Source organism: Sminthopsis crassicaudata, chromosome 5 (assembly GCF_048593235.1).
Source record: "Sminthopsis crassicaudata isolate SCR6 chromosome 5, ASM4859323v1, whole genome shotgun sequence".
In the NCBI taxonomy this organism is placed as follows: domain Eukaryota; kingdom Metazoa; phylum Chordata; class Mammalia; order Dasyuromorphia; family Dasyuridae; genus Sminthopsis; species Sminthopsis crassicaudata.
Genome location: NC_133621.1, coordinates 223,382,304 through 223,395,512, shown reverse-complemented (window position 1 = coordinate 223,395,512; position 13,209 = coordinate 223,382,304).

Sequence of the window (13,209 nt, the reverse complement as noted above, 5' to 3'; positions counted from 1 at the left end):
TCTCTCTCCTTCCCTTTCTCCCTCCCTTTTTTTTTTTTTTTTTTTTTTGGCTGAGGTAATTGGGGTTAAGTGATTTGCCTAGGGACACACAGTTTAACAAACTCAGGTTCTCCTGACTTTAGGGCTCATGCTCTATCTACTGCCCCACCTAGCTGCCCCAGTATGCATGTTATAAATGCATATTGACTGATTTATTGATGCAATTGATTTTTCATGTGTAGGAGTTAGAATAATTTCTTTTGAGTAGCTACAGACCTCTCTGACTAGGCTTTATACTATAAGGCTTATAGTATTCTGAGGCTTGGTGAAATCCATGCAATTTCATCTAAAATAGGAACATCTGGAGAATACCAAATGTAAGGAATGTTTTTTCTATTTAGGCTCCATGTGAGAAACTTATAAAGGCTATGGACACCTGTCAAGAATCTCATTGGATATTAATAATTAGAAATGGAGTGTTGTCAATGTGGTTGAATGTTGAGCATTTTAAACCACTTCCAAAATAACAGAATATGGTACAGTTACTTGGAATGGGATATCATCTGAAAGGCCCTGACTCCATGTGGGCAGACCTTTTTTAATGCCCTTGTATGTATTAGAAAGCCTATATTAGTAGGGCTTGAAGATACCAGGGAGCTACTTTAATACAGGCTTGAGCCTTAGTCTCCTGGACCAATCAGGTCTTGGGAAAAGCTTCTGTCATCTTTAGTGAGGGGAGAAGATAGATGAGTATTTATAGCATTTGTTGATCCTATCACATTCTTATGTATGTGAAAAATCTATATGTATGTGTATTTTCTTTCTTTCCACAATGCCACAGTATTTGAGTTAACATATGAATGAGGGGGAGTTAAAAGCACTTTTGATCTTCTTTAGAACGAGTAATACAAAGCTATTCTTCCATTACTAGACAATTTGAAGTACAATTGCCTAGGAAAAATCTGTGTTCAAATCAATTAACAACCATTTTAAATACCTATGTATCTTCAGTTGCATATAGCTTTTACCTTTGAAATTAGCTGAAGAAGTTTCCCTAATTATAACTTCATGTCTCATATTCTCATCATGCTCAACCAATTATTCTCAAAGATCTCAAAATATAAGATTAAAAATATAGGTAATACATCACACATCTTCATCCCTACCAATTATAAACCTAGAACCCTTCCCTATGTTTCTAACATGTCAGAAATGTCATTCTTTCATCCACATGGGAAACTTTTTGGAAGAGCTTCTAACCTGGACATCCTCTTCAAATTTCCAATTATTTATAAAAAATATCCTTTAATCTCTTGGACATGTGTCTGGTGAGGATTTTTCTTCTCCTCCTCCAGGGTGGACATTTGTTGACCACATTTGGGGGAGATATTTGTCACCAAATGCAGGAATTTTAATGAGGAAGAAGAACTAATCATTTCCTCATCTTAAAACTTCATAGTTATATTCCCTCTCATTTACAATTATTCCTTTTTAGTATTTTTCTTGTTTTTTGGTGGGTTGAGAAATGGGATATCAGGCTTATTTATAATTTAAGAATTCACTTCCCTTTTAAAAATAGGGATGTTTCTCTGTTTCTAGTCCTTTGCTACTATTTCCCACATTTCCTTAATGATTGATGACAGTAATTAATCACACTACGAATTAATTTTAGTATCTTGAGATTGTGTTCCTCTGGGCTTGGAGAATTGGGCTCATTGAGCATAGCTAGACCTCATAATATTTTTACTTATGAGTTTCAATTCCTTTGTGAACTGCAGGTGTGCCAAGAAGAGTGGACTGACCAAGAGATACTTATTTCTTTCTACTTCCTCTCCATTCTGAAAAGTAGTTGAGCTGAAATTTCCTAGGCCTTGTCTACCTCCTCCCATGGAAGCAGGTTCAAGGTATGATCTTCCATTTGCTCTTCTACTGTCCTACATATGCAAATCTATCTCACCTCACTGGAGATTTACTCAGACATCAGATCTTTTCTGTTATTTTTTTGGAATTTATATTAGTTGAAAAATTATTAACAAAATAATTCCTCAGAGCCCAAAGTTAGGAAAATACCTATCACTGTGTCAGGGATTTAGTTCATTGCCCTTGCTTAAATTTTATCTCTTTCCAGTTAGCTGATGGCCGTTTCCATTCTTTTTTTGGCCATAGATTAAATTAATGTATAGACATTTAATAAAAAACTTTGTGACCAATTATGGTTTGCTTTTTTGTTTTTAATATGAAGCAAAAATTAAGATAAAGGGAACAGCTTAAAAAGAAATAAGAAATGAATACATAATAGTACCTATTATTAGACAAGTACAGGAAAGGAAAATTTAGGAGAGAATAGACTATTTGGTACTTCCTTCAGTTCTTAAAAAGATATAATTACAACTGGCAGCAGTCAATATTGGTTCATTGTTTCAAGATTCCTATGAAGTTCTGATGTTTCACTGTCATTTTCCCCCTCTTAGCTCTTTTCTCAGTCTCTTTCTCTGAGATTGCCCATGACCCCTCATCACTGTTTCTCTCCAGCTCAGCTGATTAATTCCCTGGTGTTGGTGGGGAGCTGGGAACACCTTTCCATTTGCTGCTGCCGCTACTCACTCTGTACAATTCCTAGGCATGTCTCAAGCCTGAATCCCAGGCTCCAAGATTGTGTTAGTCTAAATCTCACTCAGGGCTGGCAGGAAATTCTTATCTCTACAGATTTCAGAATGCCAGTCAATTGCCAGTGCAATTCTTATTGTACTTTGTTAATGACTCCCCCTCCCATCATTCCCCCTCAAAACTTAATTTTCCTTAGTAGAAAAAACAGAACCAAATTGTTCAGAAGTTCTATATTCTCTCTACACTCTGTTGTCACTCCACCCTCTCTTAATAGTGTTCTTTTCTTTTCCTTGATTCTTGTCATTTAAAATAAAATTTGGTATAATTTCATCTCCCTATCTTCAACTCCTCCCCATTGGGAAGGATAGTATTATAACAATAATGTTAAGTCATTCAAAACACATTTTTATATTATAACATGATATAATATATTAATTACCTTGTTTCTAACATAGCACAGGTGCTGACATTAGCAGAAACAACAAAATCTTTGCTTATTTGGCATTTTTGAGGTAATTTTGGCCTTATTCTAGATTTTTTAGCTTTCTTGATACTGTCACATAGGTTCATGCCATACTTTGCACTTATTCTCAGTTACCCATTCCTACTTTTGTATTTTAAAATCTTCCTCTCTTCCATCTGAGTTAGCTGATGTTTTCCCTATATGCAGTATCCCACATTTTTTGAAATTGAAAAAATTTGTGTTTACATTATCAGAATGTTGCTCTTGATATATTTTCATCATTCTTCTTGAATTTCTTGTTTTTAGAATCCTTAAGAGGCCATCTAGCATACCAGAAGTTAATCCAAGACACTCGAAATCTCTATTAGAGACAAGAAAAAAGAAATTAGATGCTATATCAGCTTTTATATCTTATTATTCTAAAATATTTTAGAAATTATTTATTTATATCTGTTCAGTCTTCTGGAGGTGTAATTACTATTGTTTTAATTCTCTTTCCTTTTAGACAGTTTTAGTTTACCCAATAGTATCATACTGGGGCCTCTTTTGCTAATTTTTTCAGTCTTTTTTTTTCTGCAAAGTTTTTCCTATGAAAAATCTTCCTTTCCTCTTTTTCCTTTCCTTTTCTTCCTGACTCATTAGGTCATCCTGTCAAAGGCTCCTTTTAATTCCTATCTTCTTTCACCTGCTGAATTCTTAACCACTGTTTAAAGTAAAACTGAATTCAAATTCCACTTCCTTCATAAAGTCATCCTTGATTTTCCTGTTTGGTGATGACTTTACTCCTTAGGCCTTCTCTGGAAATTTTGTTCCGAAGCTCATTAATGTACTTAAATGTCTGATGCTGTCTATTTTTTGACAAGATCATCCTCATGACCTTTTGAACTCACAAAGTTGTGAGATTTTAGTCATTTTAATATAGAACAGAAAAAGAACAAAGGAAAAAGTCAGAGACTTAGGCCGATTCCTTGGGGGCCATATGGACAGAGGACAAGAAAACTTTCACGATCTCTTCCTGGGAACCATGGGGCGGGGAGTAAGATAGAGAAAGTGGTCAAAATTTATGGGTCCTCTCAAAGACCCTGGTAGTTATGGCTCTATAATCAAAATGGTCCTTCCAATTATGTGGTTAGTTAAACTGAAGCAAATACAGAATATCCACATATCTTCCACGGTATCTCCAAAGAACTTTCTTCAAATATCATCATGATTCTCAGAGCAATAAACTTCCCAGGTTCTCCCTGTGGGAAAATTGCATCAAGTTGGAGGGGTCTGCTCCTGCAACAAATACTTATTACATATTATTTCTTTTTTTCCCCCTCTTTACTAATACAAATAATTTATTTAAATAAGCATCCATTATTTAAATTAAATTTTGTATTAACTTTTTCTAGGAATTACATATTATTTCTTTTTGATTCTTGTTCCCCTACTAGAGTAAACTCCAAGGGGCCAGGAACTGTCTATATGAAAACTTTCTTTCCTAGGCACTAATACCATGCTTTATACTAATACAATAAATTTTTCTTAAATTATACTGAAATACCAGTGGGTATCTAAATATCTTCCCTTACACCTTCTAAACATCTATTCTAAACATCCCAAATTCCTGTCATCCTCTTGGGTTGCCTTCTAAATATTCTAGGTTATCACTGTCCTTCCTAAAACATGATGTTCAGAATTGTCTATAATATTCCAGCTGGTCTGGTGAGGGCTGAGTACAGTAGGATCCAGAAGGACATCTCTCATTTTCAGCACCAGGCTTCTATTAGTGTATACTTAGGTCACATTTTTTTTTTTGGCTCTTATGTCATACTGTTGACTCATAGAGAACTTGCAGCCTACTGGAAAATCTCCCTAGGTATTTTTCACATTAACTTTTGTCTAGCCATATTTCCTCCATTCTTTACTTGCATAATGTTGGGAGAGAATTTGGATTGGATAACCTTTCTGATCTCTTCTAATTCTAAGATTCTATAATAATGATGAGGCTAGACCAGATGATCACTAAGGTTATTTCTGACTCTAAAATTCCACAAATCTCTCTGTAAGCCTTTGTGAACTATTCTGAATATGAGACGTATACAAGAATAAGGAAGAAAAGAAAGGGTATTTTAAAGAAAAAAAAATCACATGACCTGGATTGAAGAAAAAAATAGAAAGAAAAAAATCACAAGCTTATTTTTCTTATCTTAGCTTTTGTTGCTTTTCAGCACTATTTTATTTTATTTTATTTTATTTTTGCTGAGACAATTGGAGTTAAGTGACCTGCCCAAGGTCACATAGCTTCAGCACTATTTTAGCCAAACCACTCACCTTAGATATTTCTTCTACCTAGGATATTCTCCTTTAATTTCTGTACTTATTAGTCAAAACTATACCCATTCTTCAAAGCTTAGCATCTAACATGATGAAACAAAATCATGGAGTTTCCAAGTTAGAAGGGTATTTACAGGTCATGTAGTCTCAATCATATCTGAGTAAAAATTCTTTTCAACATAGTAAGTGGCCTTTGCTTGAAGATGTTCAGTATACAGATAGTATGGGGTTCAATATGTGGTTTAGTGGATTAATGAAAAAATAAATTAATAGAAATTTGTATAATTAAAAGGGAAGAAGATGATTAGGACTTTGAGCTAATATAAACACATCTCAGCAGATTTCACACAGGAAATTCCCTAGACTTGGCCAAGCCAACTTAACAGGGTAGGACCTGGATAAAGGTTAAATGAAAAAGATGTATATTCCTGTAGTTAAGGTGCTACACAAAGGAACCAAGCAATACAAAGTTGACTACATGTACACACATCCAGTATTTTAATTGAGAGATGCTTTAGGTTTTCAATCAAGTTTTTCAGCTAACAGATCATGTTTAGGTATGTCAAATTGCTTTAATATTAACTTCAAATAAAAACTTAAATGCTTGACTTTTGGGGGAGGAAAAAAGGAGCCTATGAGTCCTAAGTATTATATGTATATGACCATCTTTATCAGTATAAATAGCAAACTTTATTTTTTATCCCATAGCTCAGGCCCTGTAATATTGAAGAGTACCTCTGAGATACTGAAATGGAAGTCTGAATCAGTGGCAGAAACCCAAGTGATGTCTTATAAAAATGCTATGTCCAAAACTTGTATAGCTTAGCATAGGTAGGCTGGTGTCTGTTGACAGAGACATGTTTCTTGGAAGATAATTGCTAAAATTGAAAGTTTCATGATAGCTTTGTATTGTTTTGTTGATTAGTTGTGCTTGATTCTTTGTGTTCCCATTTGGATTTTTCTTGATAAAAATACTACAGTGGTTTGCCATTTCCTCCTCCAGTTCATTTTATAGATGAGGAAACTGGGGCAAACAGGGTTAAGTGATTTGCCCAGGGTCACATAGCTAGTAAATGTTTGAAGTCAGATTTGAATTCAGGTCCTTCAAACTCAAGGGCCAGGATTCTATCCACTGTACCACTTACCTCCCCTCATAGTAGTTTTAAGGCAAACCATTCAAAAATTTATAGCTGTATCTTTGGGAATCTTTTTTTTTTTTTCTTTTAAAATATTTTTAGGAGATATTTTAAAACAATTGCTTTTCCAAGATCCTCTCCCCCAAAAAACTAAAACCAATTCTTATGCAACCCTAAGCTGCTTAGTTTATCACTGCTTCAACTGTGCAGAATTGTTAGGGCTAGTATGATTTGTCCCCAGATGCTGAAGATTTTTCAGGCTTTAAATTGCAGTAATCTTTGTGAAATTGTTGATGCTGTTACTTTGTGACCCATAAGTACTATTCATTCAGATTCCTGCAGTTTGAAATTTTTGAAGAAAGAATAGCTAAGGAAAAAAAGGAAAACAATGCAGCCAGGCTTGACTGAATTCAGTAATGTCTCATCAGGGTGACAGAATCCTCAGCTGATAAAGCAGTTCCATTTAGCCCCAGTGAACATCATGCCATACCAGCTTTTAGAGAAAAAATGGGCCTGTCTTTCAGTAGAGATTTTTAAATAACAGTTCTCAAAGTATCTATTCTTATATTCTTTTTTTTCCTATTCCTTTTCCAACCCAGAAAGTTCAATACTTGGTTTATTTGAGGTTCCTGCTGTGCTGACTTTCAGTAGATATTCTAACTAGGCTGAATATATTTTAAAAGGGAAAAAGAATGGTCAGATATGTGATACAAAGATCCTTCTTAGAATCAACTAAATTAGTGGGACTATCACCTTAAATCTAAACCTGAATATGATTCATATTGGTTACTTTTTTGGACAATATGAGAATTTATGGCCATCTCCAAAAGTGGACTCTGTACTTGCTAGTATACTTCACTGATTATTTCAGGCAATTTCTGTATGTCAGTGAGATCTAATGCTTTCAGTGAGCCACAAAATCCTGTTTTGGGTTTTCTAAAAAGCCCAAGATTTGGCAGGCTTTCCAGGGTTTAATTTATGACTTGATCTGATATAGAGAGCTGTTTGGAATCTATAGATGCCAGCTTGTGTTTGATTCTGTGTTGTCACTTGCACATTAAAAATTTTTTTAAACCACTTTTGTCTTTTTCTTTTTTAGTCTTACCATATGCTTTCACTCCAGAGAGGTTCAAATAGCCTTCCAGATGAAAGACAGCTGAAGGTAGTCCAGGCCTGCCAAGATCAGAAATCCCTGCTCCAGAGATGCTGGGGGACTAGAGATAAAGAGAAGGGCAGATAGGGCAAGGAAAGAAAATCTTGCCATTTAAACACACAAACCAAAGAACCCCCGGTGTGATAAGCAGTCTACATCTATGACATCTGTATTCAATTCACAGTTAGTATTTCACCTCCAAGTAAGAGGAGAGACAGACAGGCTCTAACTTAAAACATGTCTGGACTGACATGCAAATGAAGCTAGCTTCAGGACCATGTTCCTGACATTAGAGAAGCCTTTATGACATTGTCCTTTTAGGCCATGTGATTTGTTTTACTGTAATGAAAATTTTTGTGTTCGAAATTTTTGTGTGTCCTGTTTCTTAGGTATGATATGATAATGACTCACAGGAGGGAAAAATGTTCTTACTCAATCTAATCATTCTCTGCAGGAGAATGAGAAAGATGGGGAAAGTAGAGTTAGGTATTCAGGTCAGGAGGAAAATTGGAAAGAGCCAACGAGTTTAAAGTAGAGGTGTTTTATTGTTTAAAAAAATGAGGATTTGGTAAGGGAATCTCTTGGGGCAAGAGATACAGAAAAATCTATTCCTAAAGTTAGGCTTTAAAGTTATGTGGACTTTTGTGGCCTTTTTTGAACATAGTCAATGCCTTTATTCTCCTATCATAATTACAGATAGACCAAAGACTTGACAGGATGTGTTTTTCTGCATCAATGTGTCATGTCACTGTGAATAAAATGGAACTATGATCCCAAGACCAAAGCTGACAATGAGCCTTCAATCTCCCTCTCTGATGATCGAATCAATGGCACAAATTAGCAGCCATAAGTTGTTTGGCTGGGCTATTTCCACCAAACCTGTCATAATACCTGAAATCACACTAGCACATGCTTTTGATCTTACATGTCTCCCTTTTATACTAACAATAATATTTCACAAGCCCACACTGTTATATTTCTTTTATCAGCCAATAGGAGAACATTTTAGTTCAAAGCAAAGGACATTTAAACAGAATATGTGAGCCAAAAGATTTCTTCTGTATGTAGAGAAGCATACTCTCTTTATAAATAATCATACTATCAGTATGGGTAGAGGGAGCAGAAGGAGTATTCATTGTCAACCAGATAGAACCGACTTCTAATCTGTGGATGGCTAGAACTGAACAGAGCAAACTAAAGACAGTTTAATTTCAAAGTGAGGGAAATGGCTTGAAAGCAAGGACACATGTGCTAAGGCCCCACCTGTAGCTGGGGGACTCACTTTAATGTGGCCAAATCTCAGTACTATGCCAATGAGTTGTAGCCCTGACAATGAGGGATAATAGCAACAATATGACAAGTCTGATTCATCACTGGGCTTCTTCGTGACCAGAACAAGGATACAGCAGCTCCGAGAACACCTGGTGTCGGTCAAAGCAATAATTATGTGATTTTTGCCAGAGGGTGAGTGCAGAGGATTGTGGGTATGCCAAGTTCAGGGCACAGCCTGCTTCTAGGTTCTTTGCGCTGGAAAACAGGGTATCTCTTACCATCTTGATTTCTCCCCCATTTGGCCAAAGGGAGGGAGTCTGAAAGAACCCCTATCCTTCTGGCCAATAAAAGAGAGACAGGTATAAGACAATATGCCCCCAGAAGTGAGTTGGGCCAAGATGAGATGTTGCCTGGGGGTCAGTTCCTTGAGGGGACTTACTGGGGAAGTGTGATCCAGGTATCATTGCTAGAGATTGCTTGCTTACAAGCAGAAAAGAGAAGAAGGCCAAGAAGATAGAGGGAGAAAATGTTACCCCATATTTGAATCAGGGCCTCGGTGGTTGGGCACATAACAAGGAAGAGGAAAAAGCTTTGGAATAGTATACTCAGCCCTCTTCTGAAAGCTTGGGATAGCTGTCTTATCTGGATGTCAGCTGCTTCTGGCACCATACCAGATGAATCTTGAGGTTGCTGGAGGATTCTGCTGTCCGCTCAATTACTGCTCTTTTCAGATCATCCAGGAGTTTATACCCACAAGTTTGGCAGCTGTGGGGTAGTTAGAAGAACCTGATAGGGGACCTTAAAAGACATATAGGTTGACAATTGCAAGGAAATTCCTCTATCAGTCTTTGGATTTGAATTTCTGGTCATGTAACATAATAGGTCCTTGGTAAAAATCTCTAAAGAGTACATAGAAATAGGCCAGTTCCCCAGAAATAGGTAGAGTTGGGTTCAAACAATGCCATAAAGTTTTTCTCACAATTCCCATAATTGCATTAAGCCAGGTACAACTCAAACTATTTAGAGGACTCACAATGGATGAATTTTGAGAGGGGAGATTTACAAGTTACCAAGATAACCAAGAAAACTTAGACAAAGACATTTTGAAACAAAAAACAATATACTTATTCTCAGGACAGCTCTAAAAGGGATGGTTTCTCTGGATCCAGATCTAGAGGTTCCTAGATGTCTGCTAATAATATTTAAATTTGGTTTTCAATTTTGAAACTTCAGAGAATTTAAGTTCATGTACCATTTGTTATTTCTCTTATTACCTAAATCCTGTACTTGATATAAGAATTAAAAAAAAAATTTAGAAGAGTCCAACTTCAAGATGAACCCTTCTGCTTTTTAAAATTATCAGAAATACTTTAATGATAGGAAAATAACTTCACTGTCTTTACCATAATCAAAGCAACTTATGTGTAAAATCAAATTTTGAGAACTTGTTACCAAAACATGCTCAGTTTGAATTTCTATGATAGAAAAAATTTAGAAACCAATCATAGACATCTGCATAGTTCTTAGGGAAAATAGTTAATTTGGTTGCCTTTCTCAAACTTTACCATTCCATTTAATTAGAAAACTTTCACATTATATCTTTGTCTTATTTCTTTATTTAATCAGTTCCTCCGAGAGTCCAACTTCAAGATGAACCCTTCTGCTTTTTAAAATTATCAGAGATACTTTAATGATAGGAAAATAACTTCACTGTCTTTACCATAATCAAAGCAACTTATGTGTAAAATCAAATTTTGAGAACTTGTTACCAAAACATGCTCAGTTTGAATTTCTATGATAGAAAAAATTTAGAAACCAATCATAGACATCTGCATAGTTCTTAGGGAAAATAGTTAATTTGGTTGCCTTTCTCAAACTTTACCATTCCATTTAATTAGAAAACTTTCACATTATATCTTTGTCTTATTTCTTTATTTAATCAGTTCCTCCATGAGAGGATATCATCTTTATATTATAATTTGACCACAAATATAGGGAAAATTTCTGAGAATTTAATACTTGCATCCTATTGTAGTAATTCATAGATGTTTCAGTATCAGTTATTTGATACAATTAGTATTTTACTTGTAAAACTTCTTGATTATAGAAATTTGCTATAAAAGGAAAAAGAGGAACATGGTTATAATAATATGTATCATAACAGAGAGAAAATTTTTCTTAGCTTTTTTTTGATTACAGGTATGATTCATATCTAACAGTCCAATCATAAAATCATAGGGTGTTAAAAGCAAGGCTTAGCATTAACCAAGTAGGAATCTTCCTTTTTCATAAAGGAAATAATACAATGGGAAAATAGAGTCAGGAGGATCCTACCTTAGCCATGCAAAGGTTATCCCCACAACTTTTCCCAGGTGCAGCAGATTTTCTACTACTGGCTTCACGACAATTCACACACACAACTATATCAAAGCTCAAAACAGTAGTAAATAACAGTCCCAAGAATTTTTTTTACCTTAAATAGTAAACTTTCACTAGCCACAACTTAGGGCTTGAATATCTTTCATGATGTTTTCCTAACAGTTAACATTTCATTTATCCTTTATTTAAAAATTAAAACTACCCAAATCTGGGGCTTCAGATATACATCAAATATGTGATAGTTGATGCATCATTGATATATTGAAACTACATCTTTAAATCATACAATACATTTTCATAATAACTAAGATTTTCAAATGAAAATTTGCTATAATAACAAAATTATCATCACAGTTATTATCTGCTGTATAACAAAATATGTCTTATTAAATATTTAAGTTTTCATATATTTATTTTTTATTGCATCCTTAAGCCCATATGTAACAGCATCCAGATTAAATAGTTATTTTATCTAACAGCATTTCTGTTATAATGGTCTCTCAAATCTCACAATCTAAGAAAATTTACAAATACATTAATAGCATAAACAACATTATTATTTAAAACATGAAACAAAATTTCAAATAACATCAATTCCATTTCCAAATTATCACATATAATCTTATTAACTTTGGCATTTTAAATATATTTTGAAATTATCTGGTATGGAACAATTAAATTGAATTAAAGAAATATTAATAATATAGTACTTAGCATATGCTAGTCACTGTGATAAGCACTTTGAAATGACATTATTTCGATCCTCACAACAATCCTGGGAGTGGGTACCCTTATTATTTTTTCCTTTACTAATCAGGAAACTAGAACAGAGATAAGAAACTTGCCTAAGATTACACAGCTAATAAATTTCTGTAGTTAGAATGTAATTCAAGTTTCTCTACATTTTTCCTTCATTCTTTTCCATACTGTATTTGGGAATTTGATCTGAGATTAGAAGAACAGCAAGAGGTCGGAACTGGGGTGGTCACAGTAGATCTTTGGTTTGAACAACCTTTTCCCTTTTCATAATCAAAAAAGGGTTAACAAGAGGTGGCTATAAGATAAAACATTTTTGTACCCCTGGAATTACTTCCAAACTAGCAGCCTTCTTCATTGCTCTAGAACAATGAGTTTATTAATCTTGCCATTACTTTTAATCCTTATTTTTCCTTAAAACACATTTTACAGAATGGCACTTCCAAAATTACTAAGATAGGAGTTCCTAGAGTTACCCCAAAATCTCAGGAGTTCTCTGAAATCTTAAAATTATTAGTCTTCAAATTCCTTTGATTATCTGACTTTATTTCTGTAATTCCAATATAGCCAAGGCTGAAATGGCAGGAAAAAAATGTTTCTTGCAGATTTTTTTTTCTTCTTTTTCTTTTTCCTTATGACCTTATCTGTTGAGGAAAGCCTAAAGTGAGAGTTAGTTGTACCTACTGGGACAATTGCTTCAAGTGTGAACGTTCATTTAATCTTCCCTAGTGCTCTAAACTCTTTGGCTACAGCTCTAGGAGTTTTTTCTGGTTGGCTGCCTTTTAAGTCTTTCAAGGTAACAATCTAGCTCACAATACAAACATTTTACAAAGTCAGAAGCACAGTCAGACACAAAGAATTTTAATGAAGTGCACAATTACAATACACATTTTTAACAGAGGCACATATTTACTGAGTCATGTAATTTCAACTTTACATTTTATACAATTTATTACATTTTAATATGTTTTTTTGAACTTTAAAATTTGAGTTCCAGATTCTCTTCACCCCCATTGTAAAATTATGCAAAATATTTACATAAAAGTCATGTTGTGAAAAAAAACATAGATTTCCTCCCCCCAAAAAATTAGTTTTTTTTTATTAATTTTATAATTATACATTTTTGACAGTATATATGCATGAGT